This window comes from Furipterus horrens, unplaced genomic scaffold, assembly GCF_987537825.1.
Source record: "Furipterus horrens unplaced genomic scaffold, mFurHor1.1.pri manual_scaffold_17, whole genome shotgun sequence".
NCBI classification, from domain to species: domain Eukaryota; kingdom Metazoa; phylum Chordata; class Mammalia; order Chiroptera; family Furipteridae; genus Furipterus; species Furipterus horrens.
Genome location: NW_028327187.1, coordinates 66,569,668 through 66,586,748, shown reverse-complemented (window position 1 = coordinate 66,586,748; position 17,081 = coordinate 66,569,668). Strand labels below are relative to the sequence as shown.

The 17,081-nt window shown below is 41.5% G+C and overlaps 1 pseudogene; it reads left to right on the top strand.

Moving 5' to 3' along the window:
- The first annotated feature begins 1,477 nt into the window (after positions 1-1,477).
- LOC149991155 (developmental pluripotency-associated protein 2 pseudogene) lies at positions 1,478-2,419 on the top strand (annotated as a pseudogene).
- The last annotated feature ends 14,662 nt before the right edge of the window (positions 2,420-17,081 follow it).

Sequence of the window (17,081 nt, the reverse complement as noted above, 5' to 3'; positions counted from 1 at the left end):
TCTTATTGATAGCTTCTATGTCCTTTTTCATGCTCGTATAATTCTCAGTACGTTCCTTGTAGTTTTTCTGGAGTTCCTTGTAGTTTCCCTGGAGTTCTTTGTAGTTTTCGCTGAGCTCATTGAGGTTCTCCATAATCCATGTTTTGAATTCCATATCTGATAGTTTGCTCCCCTGTATTTCGTTTAGCACTCTTTCTGGGCATTCTGTCTTTCTGTTCAATGGGGGATTGTTTCTCTGTCTCCCCATTTTTGTTACTCTTATTGTTTGTTGCTGATTCTTAGATTGATCTGCACTTTTTCGATCTTCCCCTGGTGGTGTCAGATTATGTACCAGTCTGGCCCTAGGTAGCCTGTTGGAGACTTCAAGGGATCTACTGCCTTTGCCTGTCTCCTTTAGCTGTTAATCTATTCAATCTGTTATTAGCCGTCAGACTTTGGGACCAAGGGTGTAGCAGCTTAATTCTGCAGGCAGGGCTTTTGCTTCCTCTCAGGCTTATGCTATTCAGAGGGGAATGGTCTGCCTGCAGCACTGGGGATGAGTCAGCACTGGGACCCGGTCGGCTGCTTCCCCAGTTCTCCCCTCAAAGCCACCGTGCCAAACTCTCCCCAAGTGTCTCTAGACTTCTCTGCCCTCCTTCTGCTTGAGCCCAGGGTAAGTGGGGGCCAAAATATTTTCGTACATGATCTGCTTAAGAACTCTTTTTCTCCAGCTGTTTCTCTCCAGATAGCCAGAAACACTGTGGCTTTTCACTTTTCACAGCTGGATACTATTTTACTTTCCACTCTGTTGCGGTTGGCTGGGAAGCCCAGCTGGAGGTTTAGACCCTGCCCTTCATAGGGGGAACCCCCAGCTGCTGAGCTGTTTCACCGTCCCTTCAGCTGCCACCCGCAGGAGCCCAACAAGCTCTTCTCCATCTCCACATTCCCTACTGGTCACGTTGTGATGTAGCGACCTTTTCTGTCTCTCCGTGGTTGTAAGACTTCTCTCCAGCTAGTGTTCGGTTGGTTATTCCAGATGATTTCTCCACAATTAATTTGTAATTCAGATTGGTCCTGGAAGGTGGTTAGTGTAGCTTACACTTACTTTTCCACCATCTTGGATCTCTTTGATGGTCTTTATTATGCTTCTAAATTAGAAGACCAGGGTGTGGATCTCAAGAAGGGCTCTTTGTATTTAATTTGGTTCAAATTCATTTCTGCTGCATATAAGGGAAAAGGCTGCAGACCAGGTTGCCAGCCTCCTGCTCTGGGCTCCTACCATCTGAGCACACCCTTAGGAAGAAGCTCCTGGTATTATATTTCAACCAATGGGCTAAGACCATCCATGTCCAACTGTAGCTTCACAGCTATGTCTTCATTTGCATCTTTACTAACCAATCAGAGTGGCTCCATAATGACCAATCAGAACACGTGATCCAGAGAAAACTGCGAGTACCTTCAACACCGCTGGCGTTGCCTTCTCCTGAGGTTCCTAGAAATGACAACCTCAACTTTGGATAGCAACGAAAAGGATTTCTTTGAAGATAAATTTGATGAAGAAAGTGTGATCCTCACATTGGTTCCAGTTGATGCGGAAGATAATGAAGAACATCAAATGGAACTAATTCTTTCTTCAACCTCAGTAGCCAACCTGAAGATGCCTCAGACAAACAATACAGCTCATCTTCATCAAATGAATGAACAATTCAAAGCTTACCCAAAACCAATTTTTCCCTTGCCAACCATTTTGCCTTCAATTAATAAAGTGCGTCGTGAAACTCTGAGGCACTGGTGCCAACAAATTAATTTGAGTACCGAAGGCAAGAGAATAGATATTTATATGAGGCTGAAGTAACATGCTTACTCTGAAGAAAAACAAGAGGGTGAGGAATATGGAAACAACGTAAAGTTTACTGCTGAAACACCACAGGAGGCCACATTACAATCATGTTCAATGAAATGCAAGATGGTGACCAAGAGAGCAAGGAGTAGTAAAAGTAATAAGATGACCAAGAGAGAGCAGGAGACCAATACAGTTGAAGTGACAACTTCAGCTCAGGAGGCCATGTTGGCAGCATGGTCAAGAATTGCTGCAAGAGCTGTGCAACCTAAGGCTGTGAATTCATGTTCCGTTCCGGTTCCTGCTGAGAAATTTCTGCTGCAAACATCTGGTGTCAGGTGGTGTGTGGTCCATGGCTGACTTCTCTTGGCAGACAAAGAGGGGTGGGTTCGCCTGCAGTTCCATGCCGGTCAGGCCTGGGTGCCCGACACTCCCAAGAAGATGATATCTCTCCTCTTGTTACCAGCCTGCACTTTCCCATCCTCAGACCTAGAAGATAATATGTTATGCCCTGAGTGTGTTAAGAGGAATAAAAGTATGATGGAAAGATTAATTACAATGAAGAAGAAGAAGAAACTTCGTTTGAACACACCCACATAATTCCTTTTGGATGGGTCATGTCTCAATAAAGAATAAATGCTGGAATGCTCATATCTAAAAAAAAAAAAAAGAACACATGATTCTGACAAATCAGGGCAGTGTAATTTGGACCAATTAAACTGCACATTTGGATTCCACATTTGCATTAAAATGGACCAGTCAGGGACCAGAACAGAAACTTTCTCTATATAAGGGCCCTTCCCTTGCTTTATAGGTGCACACATTTGGTTTACTCCAGAGGCTATGTCTCAACTATTGCCATACTATTGATCTGAATAAAGTCTCTCCTTTTTCCACACCCCATTTTAGGGATTCCTGTTGGCATTGGCTTAGTGACAGCAACCTTTTCTTCATAAGGTCTTCTGGTGGGTGATGTGGTCACCATGGGCTTCACTTGAAAAGTAGTTTTTCTTCTAAAGCCAACAAGGAAAGAACAGCACCTGAGTTTTGGACAAATGCATATGACAATCCCTACCTCATGGGACTGACCCATGTACTTACCTGCTCTGTATTTTGTCTTTGTACTCATGTGGGGCGGGGTGTAAGGTTTGGTGACTAATAACAGCGGGTAGTAATCCTCTGCTAATGGCAGTTATTTACTTTTACAGTGTGTTTTCAATCGACCAGCTTGGTCAAGGGGTACTTACTTAGAGCCTACCTTTACTATAAAGCATTCTAGAGGACCTCCAGTGCCCAAGGTCCTCCCTGGTGGTGACATACTGTCTCACCCCATCCTAAAAGTCATGTCATCGGCAGGAACCTCCAGTTAGCTTACGCTCCTCCCAGTCTCCACCCCTCCACATCTCTAACCCTTCCCCAAGCTCCAGGCCATATCCACTGCTGCCCGCGGCTCTGTCTGCCTCTCTCATAGGCTGGCCATATACATCCTGGAAAGACTGGGTGAACGGACTTTCCCAGCTAGGTAGCCAGCACCCTGGCTGAGCATGCTCTGGGAAGCGAGTCCTGTTTGGATTGACTGGCTGGTTGGTGAGAGGGAGGAGTTGCTTATGGGGGGGGGTCGCGGTGGGGTGAGTGGCAACATCGCTTCCCAGTGGCTGTGGGGATGTGCCTGCTGCGAGATGGCTGTCCTTGGCACCAAGGGCTAAGGCGCCACTGCAGGGATGCTCTGCTGTGAGCTTGGGAGCCGGTGAGGACGATGGGGCATGGACTGGGCATGGGAAAGGCAGGACCCTGAGACCAAGAGCTCGGCCCAGGCTAACCTCTGTGGGGTGGGGTCTCAGGGCCACTAGGTGTACCTTACACATGCTGCAATTAAGTGACTCAGTAACTACAGCGTGGCGCCCAGCTGATCACCTTGTCCCCATGCCACCCTGAGACACCGGGTGCACCTCTTGCCTTCGCCCAGCTCCCCGCAGTGCATCCCAGGCCCCCGGCACCTCCAGTGTCACCCTGTCCTACCAACTCTGCAGCCCCAGAGTACCCCACCTGCACGCCCGTGGCCCTATAGGTCCCAGTGACCTTACAGTTTTTGATAGTGACTCAGACCTTCTCCTGCCAACCTTTAAAATATGTTAATTTTGTAGTTGGCTCATTTCTTTGCCGCCTCTGAGAAATCAACCTGTGTCAGGTCCTTTCCTTACCCCATCGGCTGGAGTGGATTTACCTTCCCTCCCGTGGTGACCAGACAAGATCACTGTCTGTTGACATTTTTACTCTTCCAGGGACTTGGCAAAGCTTTTTTTTTCTGATGGATAAATTTCGTATTTTTTTGGTGCAGCCTAATGAGCAAAAGGATTTGAGTTTATGCTTTAAAATGCCATTGGTAATAGTGATGGAAGAGAATGATGTCTAGAGTTCTCCCTTCCCCTTTGGTATTTTTACCTGAAACACCTGGCGAGCAGTTGCATGCAGGTTTTCACACGAGTTCACAGTTACTATATATCAACCTTATCTGTCGCACTGAGTTCCCGTATTATATAAGCAAAGTGCACCTTTTAAAAAAGAAAGGCGAGAGACCGGACTCGACCAAGTGGCATTGGCGCTGAAGGACAGGAGACAGCGTGCTGCTGGGCAAGTGAGAACATAATTCTCCTTTATATTTTCCTCTAGTGGATGGTGGAGAGGGGAGGAAAGTTTTGGGGTGCTAGGCCATTCTTGAGGAGCGCAGGCGCAGTGGTGCACTCATCCACCCCCCAACCCTCCCCTTGGGTCGCGGGGGTGCGCATAGGGAGGTGCCCTCATTCACTGGCCCAGGTGCGCAGGGCTGTGCGTCCAGGTGCCCCTCAGACACACACCAACAGACATAAAATCAGTGACCAAATGGGCGCGGGGGGGCCCACTGGACACGCAGAAGACTGTGTGCAGTCGCCCCTGGCCAGCCCAGTGGGCGCCAGGCCAAAGTGCCAGGCCAGAATCCGGAGCGCAGAGCACTTGCCCAGGCTCTGCGCGTGCCCGGTCAGGAGGTGCGGGAACGGTGGGCAGCAGCGACTCACAGACACTCACGTCTACTGAGCACAAGTGTCTGCGGCCCTGCCCTAAGAGGCGAAAGACCAACGCCCAGAACACGGCGCTACAGGCCTGAGGCTAGCTCCCCAGCCGCTTGGGTGCACACCTGCGCTCAGCCAAAAAACACCTCAAGGGCTTTCCCAGAGCACAGCGCGGCCGGCTTCATCGGAGCGCGGCCGCGGCCAGCTTTCTTGGAGCGCGGCGCGGCAGGCCGGAGCTTAGTTCCCCGGACACCTTGGGCGCGCACCGGTGCTCGAGCAAAAAAAACACCTGGAGGAATTTCCCGGAGCTTGGCCCGGCCTGCTTTCTAGGAGCGCGGCACGGCAAGCCTAAGCTTAGTTCCCCAGCCGCCTTGGGCGCTAAACCGGTGTTCGAGCCAAAAAAAACATCTGGAGGGCTTTCCCGGAGCTTGGCGCGGCCTGCTTTCTAAGAGCGCGGCGCGGCAGGAATAAGCTTAGTTCCCCAGCCGCCTTGGGCACTAAACCGGTGTTCGAGCCAAAAAAAACACCTGGAGGGCTTTCCTGGAGCTTGGCGCGGCTTGCTTTCTGGGAGCACAGCGCGGCAGGCCTGAGCTTAGTTCCCCAGCTGCCTTGAGAGTGCACTGATGCTTGAGTGAAAAAAAAAAAAAAAACACCTTGCCAGCTTCCCCAAAGTGCGGCGTGGCCTGCTTTCCTGGAGCACCGCGTGGCAGACCTGAGGTGGGCTCTTGGCTGCCTTGCATTGCACCCTGCCGGCCACCTCACGCACACCTCTGCTTCAAGGAATAAGAATCTCTGACCCAACACATTAGACCAGCTGTGGACGCAGAAAAAGAAGACGACACAAGAAGGCTGAACTGACATCTCCACAAAAGAATTCGAGATAAAGTGGATAGAGTGACTCCCAATCAAGAAGCCAGAAGGAATATCCTAACAACAGAAAATAAAAAATCTGAAATATAACCAGACAGCACAAACAAACAATATAAAAGGTACCCCAAGAACATCAGGCTCAGGAGATCAAAGAGACTGCACCACTGAATCCCCAAGATCTACCATAAAAAATCTCATACCACAAAGGTGGGAAGGCAAAGCAGAAAAATCCAAAAAACAAAAACAAACAAGAAGAATTCAACATGGTAAGATGCAGAAACAACCTCTGAATGAAAAGAAAAGAGGAATCCCCAGAAAGAGAGGTAGATGGAATAGACATAGCCCAAATGTCAGACATGGAATTCAAAACTACGGTGGTGAAGAAGCTCAATATGCTCGAAAACCTCAAAAACAACTATGATAACCTCCAAGGAAGTTACCAACAGCTCCAAGAAAATTACAGGGAACTTGCAGAAAACTACACCAGCATATAAAAAGACATAGAAACTATCAACAAGAACCAGGAAGAAATGAAGAATGCAATCTCTGAACTGAAAAACACAGTAGAATCAGTCAAAAGCAGACTAAACGAAGCAGAGGATCGGATTAGTGAGTTAGAGGATAACGTAGGTAATAATTCTCAAATGATACAGAAAAATGAAAAAAGATTGAAAAAATATGAACAAGATGTAAGGGAATTACAGGATAGCATTAGAAAACATAATTTAAGGATCATAGGAATAAGAGAGGGAGAAGAAAAGGAGCATGGAATTGAAAAACTGATAGGAGAAATAGTGACAGAAAATTTTCCGAACCTGATGAGAGAAAAAGCTATGCAAGTCCAAGAACCACTGAGAGTTCCAATCAAGAGGAACCCCCAAAAACCCACTCCAAGGCACATCATAGTTAAAATGGCAACATTCCAAGACAAAGAGAGAATCCTCAAAACAGCAAGAGAAAAACAGCAAATAATTTACAAGGGAGCTCCAATAAGGCTATCGACCGATTTCTCAACAGAAACATTACAAGCCAGAAGGGAATGGTCAAAAATATTTCAAGCAATGAAAAACAAAGGCCTACAACCAAGAATACTCTACCCAGCAAGGCTCTCATTCAAAATAGAAGGTGAAATAAGGAGTTTCTCAGACCAAGGAAGACTAAAAGAATACATCTCCACCAAACCAGCATTGCAAGAGATGCTAAAGGGAATATTCTAAGAAAAAGGAAGAGAAAAAACAAAAAGAGAGTAGAGGAACAGAGATACAAAAGGGAAATGAATAAATACATGTCATTAATAACCTTAAATGTAAATGGCTTAAATGCTCCAATTAAATGACATAGCGTAACGGAATGGATAAGAAAACAGGACCCACATATTCGCTGTCTACAAGAAACACACCTCAAAACAAAAGATTTACACAGACTGAAAGTAAAGGGATATAAAACAATATTCCAAGCAAATGGACTTGAAAAAAAAGCTGGGGTAGCAGTCCTCATATCAGACAAAATGGATTTCAAAGCAAGGGCAATAAAAAGAGACAAAGAAGGACATTTCATAATACTTAAAGGAACGATTCATCAAGAAGATATAACACTGATAAACATATATGCACCCAACATAGGAGCACCCGAATACATAAAGCAAATACTACAAGACCACAAGAAGGATATGAACAACAACACACTCATAGTAGGGGACTTCAACACTCCATTATCAACAATAGACAGATCATCCAAGCAAAGAAACACCAAGGATATACAGGCATTGAACAACACACTAAACCACATGGACTTAACTGATATATATAGAACTTTTCACCCCAAAGAAGCAAAATATACATTCTTTTCAAAGGCACATGGGACGTTTTCAAAGATAGACCACATGATAGGACACAAAACAAGCCTCAAAAAAATTCAAGAAAATTGAAATCATATCAAGCATCTTTTCAGACCACAATGACTTGAAACTAAAAATCAACCTCAGGGGAAAAAATCAAAGACACCCAAACTCATGGCGAATGAATAACACACTCTTAAATAACGATCAGGTTAACAATGACATCAAAGAGGGAAACAAGAAATTTCTAGAAACTAATGACAATGAACACACAACAGCCCAAAACCTATGGGACACAGCAAAAGCAGTCCTAAGAGGGAAGTTCATAACAATACAGGCATATCTGAAAAGGCTAGAAGGATCTCAAATAAAAAACCTAACCATAAAGCTACAAAAACTAGAACAACAACAACAAACAAAGCCTAGGACAAAAAGAAGTAAGGAAATCATCAAGATCAAAGCAGAATTAAACGACATAGAAACAAAACGAACAATCCAAAAAATCAACAAAACTAGGAGCTGATTCTTTGAAAAAATAAACAAAATTGACAAACCTCTAACCAGGCTCATCAAGAAAAAAAGAGAAAAGACCCAAATAAACAAAATCAGAAATGAAAGAGGAGAAATCACGACTGATACCTCTGAAATACAAACAATTATAAGAAATTACTACAAACAAATATATGGCAAGAAATTTGACAACCTAGTAGAAATGGACAGATTTCTAGAAACATATAACCTTCCGAAACTGAATCAAGAAGTAGAAAGCCTCAACAGACCAATAACAAAGAAGGAAATTGAAACAGTAATCAAAAATCTCCCTGCACACAAAAGCCCTGGACCAGATGGCTTCAAAGGCGAATTTTACAAAACATTTAGGGAAGAACTAACTCCTACCCTCCTCAAACTATTCCAGAAAATCCAAGAAGAGGGAAAAATCCTAAACTCTTTCTATGAAGCCAGTATTACCCTCATCCCAAAACCAGGTCAGGACACAGCAAAGAAAGAAAATACAGGCCAATATCACTGATGAACATAAATGCTAAAATCCTCAATAAAATTTTGGAAAACAGGATCCAACAATACATCAAAAAGATCATACAACATGATCAAGAGGGATTCATCCCAGGGATGCAGGGATGGTTTAATATTCGTAAATCAATAAATATAATACATCGCCTAAACAAAATGAAAGACAAAAATCACATGATCATATCTATAGATGCAGAAAAAGCATTTGATAAAGTACAACACCCATTCATGTTGAAAACACTCAGCAAAATGGGAATAGAGGGAGCATACCTTAACATAATTAAGGCTCTATATGAGAAGCCTGAAGCCAAGATCATACTCAATGGACAACAACTGAAAGCATTCCCCCTGAAATCAGGAACTAGACAAGGCTGTCCACTCTCCCCACTTCTATTCAACATAGTGTTGGAAGTCCTAGCCACAGCAATCAGACAAGACAAAGAAATAAAGGGCATCCAAATTGGGAAAGAAGAAATAAAACTATCACTATTTGCAGACGACATGATAGTATACCTAGAAAACCCTATAAACTCCACTAAAGGACTACTTGATATAATAAGTGAATTTCGCAAAATAGCAGGGTACAAAATAAATATACAGAAATCTAAGGCATTTCTGTACACCAACAATAAAATCTCAGAGACAGAAGTAAAAAAGAAAATACAATTTACTATATCAACAAGAAAAATAAAGTACCTAGGAATAAACTTAACCAAAGAGATAAAAGACCTGTACACTGAAAATTATGCAACATTGAAGAAAGAAATTAAGGAAGATACAAATAAATGGAGGCAAATACCATGCCCTTGGATGGGAAGAATCAACATCATCAAAATGGCCATACTACCCAAAGCAATTTACAAATTCAATGCAATCCCTATTAAAATACCAATGACATATTTCACTGACCTAGAACAAACCCTCCAAAAATTCATATGGAACCAAAAAAGACCCCGAATAGCAAAAGCAATCTTGAAACAGAAGAACACAGGAGGAGGAATCACGATACCAGACATCAAGCAATACTACAAAGCCACTGTGATCAAAACAGTCTAGTACTGGCATAAGAACAGACATATAGATCAGCGGAACAGAATTGAAAGACCAGAAATAAACCCAGGCCTCTATGGTCAACTAATATTTGATAAAGGAGGAAAGAACGTTAAATGGAGTGAGAAGAGCCTCTTTAACAAATGGTGCTGGGAGAACTGGACAGGGACGTGCAAAAAAATGAAACTAGACCACCAACTTACACCACACACGAAAATAAACTCAAGATGGATTAAAGACTTAAATGTAAGCCGTGGTACCATAAAAGTCCCAGAGGAAAACATAGGCAAGAAAATTTCAGATATCACACGTAACAATATCTTCACGGATACATCTCCCAAGGCAAGAGGAATAAAGGAAAGAATAAACAAATGGGACTACATCAAACTAAAAAGTTTCTGCTCATCAAAAGAAAACATCAGCAAGATGAAAAGGAAAGCAACCATATGGGAAAACATATTTGCCAATGATATCACAGACAGGGGATTGATCTCCAAAATATATAAAGAGCTTATACGACTCAACATCAAGAAAACAAACAACCCAATTAAAAAATGGGCAAAGGACCTGAACAAACACTTCTCCGAAGAGGACATACAGAAGGTCCATAGACACATGAAAAAATGCTGAACATCATTGGCCATCAGAGAGATGCAAGTAAAAACCACAATGAGATACCACCTTACACCTGTCAGAATGGCCATCATCAACAAATCAACAAACAACAAATGCTGGCGAGGATGTGGAGAAACAGGAACCCTACTGCACTGTTGGTGGGAATGCAGACTGGTGCAGCCACTATGGAAAACAGTATGGAATTACCTCAAAACTCTAAAAATGGAACTGCCATTTGAACCAGTGATTCCACTGCTAGGATTATACCCGAAAAATCCTGAAACCGTAATTCAAGAGAACTTATGCACCCCTATGTTCATAGCAGCCCTGTTTACAATAGCTAAGTGCTGGAAACAGCCTAGGTGCCCGCCTGTGGATGAGTGGATCAAAAAACAGTGGTACATCTACACAATGGAATACTATGTAGCAGAAAGAAAGAAGGAACTCCTGCCATTTGCGACAACATAGATGGAATTAGAGAGAATTATGCTTAGTGAAATAAGCCAGGCAAAGAAAGCAAAATACCATATGATATCACCCAATACAGGAAACTAAAGAGCAACACAAACAAATGAACTAAATAGGCAAAGACTAGAATAGTAGTCAGTAGGGAGTAAGGGTGAGGGAGAGAAGGGGGATAAGTAAGGGAAGGGTCAGGTCAAGGAACGTATATGAATGACTCATGGACATGGACGACGGGGAGGGATATAATTGTGGGAGAAGGGATGGGATGGGAGGGGGGAGCAATGGCGGAAAAATGGGACAACTGTAATTGAATAACAAAAAAATAAAATTAAAAAAGAATAAATAAAAAATAAAAGACTAAATAAATAAATAAATAAAAAAGAAAAGCATTATTTTATGTATGTGATTTGCTTTTAGCTCTAAAGTAGTAAATTAGCTATCATAGAAATGATCGCTTTTCGTAAACAGTTAATATTTTTTCAAATTTAAAACTTAGTGGCCAAGTATTGGGAGCTACTCAGATTGAGTAGTGTGAAGTAAGTGGAATAGTTCTTTTTTTTTTTTTTTTTTTTTTTTATATACCTTCACGTGTCTTTGATTATTTTTTTATAATGTTTTTTATTGATTATATTGTTACAACAGTTCCAATTTTCTCCCCCCTGTTCCCCTCCACCCAGAACCCCCCTCCCCCAGCAATCCCCCCCAAGTCCATACCCCTGGTTCATAAACATTAACTATCCCCCCCCTCTCAAATATTAGGACCCTTTGTAATCTTGTAAAGGACAATGGGCGAAGGTCTCAAGCTCCTCTAGCTGCTTCAAGCTGGACATGGTCGTCGTCCTACCTACCCTTGGGTCCAGAAAACCCTAATAAGAGTGGGGGTGTGGAGGGGAGGGTGGCCTTCCCACATGGGGAAGGATCGTGCAGACTCCAGGTCAATTGGCTGTCTCCAGTCAACGACGTGCTTGGTTTAACAGGCTGGTGTCCTTGTTGTGTTCTGGGGGCAACAGATTTGGTGAAAAGGGTTAAAAGACATCATTCAATCCATAACTACTAGATGACAAAAGGCAAGGATTAATTTTTCAATGTTCCATATTAGGGAAAGAAAAAAAGAAAAAAAAAGGCTTCTTTGTAAGAAGGTGTGCTAGGCACATCTCGCCTGTCCAAAACCCTTTTGCCCATTATACTTAGTTTGGGCTGAGGTAAATAGTTTAGGTTTTTCCCCCTCTCAGACCTCTGGGCCTTTTCTGTCCAAGCCATTAGGATAGAAAAGAGAAACCCGTTTTAAAGTGAAGTCCACAGACCACTTCGTTTTTCCCCAACCCAGCCATTTAGTTCAGCCAAACCGTTGAGTCTCAGGAGGCAGCGCTGCAGGGAGGATTAAGTGAGGCTTATGCGTACAGATAATCACTCAGGTAATGCAATCATAGGCTTATGTCCTTTGAAAACAAAAAGCACGTGTTAATTTATGTAACATAACCCGCAAACAAGTCTAAATCTGGAGAAGAAACTTTTAAGATGGTTAGTTGCCCTGTTTTATACTCTACTACTGATCATTGTGATTTTCCTTGAATAATAATCTTTCTCCCTAAGGTTACCCTCCTTGTCTTTAAAGGGACTACATTAAGTCCATTTTTAATTTATCCTGTTCGTTTGCATAAACATAACAAGAGCAGCAAATGATCACTTATGATCTTTAGTTCTGCTTTGCTGGAACTTACCCAAGGAATATTTGGGGTGACCTTCAGTCTGTTCTTCAGGGCACAGAAGCTGTGCCACATATCTGGCATTCATCCTTGCCTGTACACACCTGTTTTTTCCAAGTCTTTCTGGTCTTTCCTTGTGCCTTAAGGTCCCTTCTAGCCATCTTTCAGGAAAACAACCTTCGTTCCTTCCCTGGAAAGATTGCTGTGGACCGCACAACCAACCATGGTACCAGGCCTTTTTATCTCACGAGCTTTTATTACCTTTGAAAGTCATTCCCAGTTCCTCAGGGCTTTCTGGTAACAATCTGAGCCCAAGTATGTTTCCTTTAGGCTTGACGTTCCAGTCAAAGACTTGGTCAAAAAAAAAAGAACCTCTGTTGACAGCTGGTCTTATTAGTTCTATGCAAAGGAACTTATGTCATTACTTACTTGTTTAGAATGCCAAACTCTGGAGGGATCAAATAGGGAGAAAAATATACAATGTGAAGGAAAATCTTTGTCCTAATATTCACTGAACTGGCATTTCCATTCTTCATATTTTCACTTTTCCCCCACTAAAAAAATTTTTGTTTGTTTTTCCATTACAGTTGTCTCACTTTTTTAGCCCTCTTGTTTCCCTGCACCCTGTCCCTCCCCTCCCCCACATTTAGTCCCCACTCAGTTGCACCTGTCTGTGGGTCATTCATATATATATATATTTTTTAACTTGACCCATCCCCTTACACCTTTCTTTTCCTCCCCCCCGCCCCCCTTGTTACTGTTAGTCTACTTCTTGTTTACATACCTCTGGTTCAATTTTGCTCATTTGCTTGTGTTGTTCATTAGTTTCCTGTAATAGGTGACAGCATAAGGTATTTTTCTTTTGTTGCCTGGCTTATTTCACTAAGCATGATTTTCTCTAGTTCCATCCATGTTGTTGCAAATGGTAGAAGTTCCTTCTTTCTTTCTGCTACATAGAATTCCATTGTGTAAATGTACCACAGTTTTTTGATCAACTCATCTACAGATGGGCATTTAGGTTGTTTCCAGCACTTGGCTATTGTAAATAGTGCTGCTATGAACATTGGAGTGCATAGGTTCTTTTGAATTGGTGTTTCGGGATTTTTTGGATATAATCCTAGCAATGGAATTGCTGGTTCAAAAGGCAGTTCCATTTTTAGTTTTTTAAGGAAATTCCAAACTGTTTTCCACAGTGGCTGCACCAATCTGCATTCCCACCAGCAATGCACCAGGGTTCCCCTTTCTCCGCATCCTCTCCAGCACAAGTTGTTTGTTGATTTGTTGATGATTGCCATTTTGACTGGTGTGAGGTGGTATCTCATTGTGGTTTTAATTTGCATCTCTCTGATGGCTAGTGATGTTGAGCATACTTTCATATGTCTATGGGCCCTCTGTATGTCTTCTTTGGAGAAGTGTTTGTTCAGGTCCTTTGCCCATTTTTTAATTGGTTTGTCTGTCTTCTTGGTGTTGAGTCGTATGAGTTCTTTATATATTTTGGAGATCAATCCCTTGTCTGAGATGTCATTGGCGAATATATTTTCCCAAATGGTTGGTTTCCTTTGCATCTTGCTGATGTTTTCTTTAGCTGAGCAGAAACTTTTTAGTTTGATGTAGTCCCATTTGTTTATTCTTTCCTTTATTTCCCTTGCCTTAGGAGATATATCAGTGAAAATGTTGCTACGTGGGATATCTGAAATTTTCCTGCCTATTTTTTCCTCTAGGACTTTTATGGTGTCACGGCTTACATTTAAGTCTTTGATCCATTTTGAGTTTATTCTGGTGTATGGTGTGAGCTGGTGGTCTAGTTTCATTTTTTTGCATGTCCCTGTCCAGTTCTCCGAACACCATTTGTTGAAGAGGCTCTTTTCACTCCATTTGATGTTCTTTCCCCCTTTGTCAAATATTAGTTGACCAAATGAACCTGGGCTTATTTCTGGGCTCTCTATTCTGTTCCATTGATCTATATGTCTGTTTTTATGCCAGTACCAGACTGTTTTGATTACCGTGGCCTTGTAGTATAGTTTGATATCGGGTATTGTGATTCCTCCTACTGTGTTCTGCCTCAAAATTGCTGTGGCTATTCGGGCTCTTTTTTGGTTCCATATAAATTTTTGAAGTATTTGTTGTAGGTCTGTGAGATATGTTGCTGGTATTTTAATAGGGATTGCATTGAATCTATAAATTGCTTTGGGTAGTATGGACATTTTAATGATGTTTATCCTTCCCATCCATGAGCATGGTATACGCTTCCATTTATTTGTATCTTCTTTAATTTCTTTCTTCAGTGTTATGTAGTTTTCTGTGTACAGGTCTTTTACCTCTTTGGTTAAGTTTATTCCTAGGTATTTTATTTTTCTTCTTGCTATGGTAAATGGGATTTTTCTTTCAGTTTCTATCTCTGAGTTTTTATTGTTGGTGTATAAAAATGTCTTCGATTTCTTAATATTGACTTTGTATCCTGCTATTTTGCCGAATTCACTTATTAGATTGAGTAGTTTTTTGGTGGAGTCTAAAGGATTTTCTATGTACACTATCATGTCATCTGCAAATAATGACAGTTTTACTTCCTCTTTTCCAATTTGGATGCCTTCTATTTCTCTTTCTTGTCTTATTGCTGTGGCTAGAACTTCCAGGACTATGTTGAATAGGAGTGGAGAGAGCGGACATCCTTGTCTTGTTCCTGATCTCAGGGGGAATGCTCTCAGTTTTTGCCCATTGAGTATGATGTTGGCTTCAGGTTTCTCATATATGGCCTTTATTATGTTGAGGTATGCTCCCTCTATTCCCATTTTGCTGAGAGTTTTTATCATAAATGGGTGTTGTACTTTATCAAATGCTTTTTCCGCATCTATTGATATGATCATGTGGTTTTTGTCTTTCATTTTGTTTATGTGGTGTATCACGTTTTTTGATTTGCGAATATTAAACCATCCTTGCATCCCTGGGATGAATCCTACTTGATCGTGGTGTATGATGTTTCTAATGTGTTGCTGGATCCGGTTTGCCAATATTTTGTTGAGGATTTTAGCATCTATGTTCATCAGCGATATTGGTCTGTAGTTTTCTTTCTTTGTTGTGTCTTTACCTGGTTTTCGAATTAGGGTTATACTGGCTTCATAGAACGAGTTTGGGAGTCTTCCCTCTTCTTGTATCTTTTGGAATAGTCTGAGGAGTATAGGAGTTAGTTCTTTCCTAAATGTTTTGTAGAATTCACTTGTGAAGCCATCTGGTCCTGGGCTTTTGTGTGCTGGGAGTTTTTTGATTACTGCTTCAATTTCGCTAGCTGTTATTGGTCTATTCAGACTTTCTGCTTCTTCTTGATTCAGTTTGGGCAGACTGTAGTTTTCCAGGAATCTGTCCATTTCCTCTAGGTTGTCAAATTTCTTGCCATACAGTTGTTCGTAATAATTTCTTATAATTCTTTGTATTCCTGTGGTATCAGTTGTGATTTCTCCTCTTTCATTTCTGATTTTATTTATTTGGGTTCTCTCTCTTTTTTTCTTGATGAGCCTGGGTAAAAGCTTGTCAATTTTGTTTATCTTTTCAAAGAACCAGCTCCTACTCTTGTTGATCTTTTGAATTGTTACTTTAGACTCTATGTCATTTAATTCTGCTCTGATCTTGATGATTTCCTTCCTTCTACTTGATCTGGGTTTTGCTTGTTGTTCTTCCTCTAGTTCTTGTAGCTGTAGGGTTAAATTTTTTATTAGAGATTCTTCTAGCTTTTTTAGGTAGGCTTGTATTGCTATGAACTTTCCTCTTAAGACTGCTTTCGTTGTATCCCATAGGTTTTGGGTTGTTGTGTGTTCATTATCATTGGTTTCCTGGAACTTTTTGATTTCTTCCTTGATGTCATTGTTAACCCATTCATTATTTAATAGCATGTTATTCATTCTCCATGAGTTTGAATGTTTTTGAGTTTTTTCCTTGAGGTTGATTTCCAATTTTAAGCCATTGTGATCTGAGAAGATGCTTGATATAATTTCCATTTTCTTGAATTTATTGAGGCTTGTTTTGTGTCCTACCATGTGGTCTATCTTTGAAAATGTTCCATGTGCACTTGAGAAATATGTATATTTTGCTTCCTTGTGGTGTAAACTTCTATATATATCGACTAAGTCCATTTGATCTAAAGTGTTGTTAAGTTTCTCAATATCTTTGGTGTTTCTTTTCTTTGAAGATCTGTCCATTGTTGACAATGGGGTGTTAAAGTCCCCTACGATGAGTGTGTTGCTGCCTATATCTTTCTTGGAGTCTTTCAAAATTTTCCTTACATATTTGGGTGCTCCTAAGTTGGGTGCATATATATTTATAAGGGTTATATCTTCTTGATGGATTTTTCCCTTAAGTGTTATGAAATGCCCTTCTTTGTCTCTTTTTATGGACTTTGCTGTGAAATCTGTTTTGTCTGATATAAGTATTGCTACCCCGGCTTTTTTTTCATGTCCATTTGCTTGGAATACATTTTTCCATCCCTTTACTTTCAGTCTGTGTAGATCTTTTGTTCTAATGTGGGTCTCTTGTAGACAGCATATATGTGGGTCATTCTTTCTAATCCATTCAGCTACCCTATGTCTTTTAATTGGAGCGTTTAATCCATTTACGTTTAAGGTTATTACTGATAAGAACTTATTCATTGT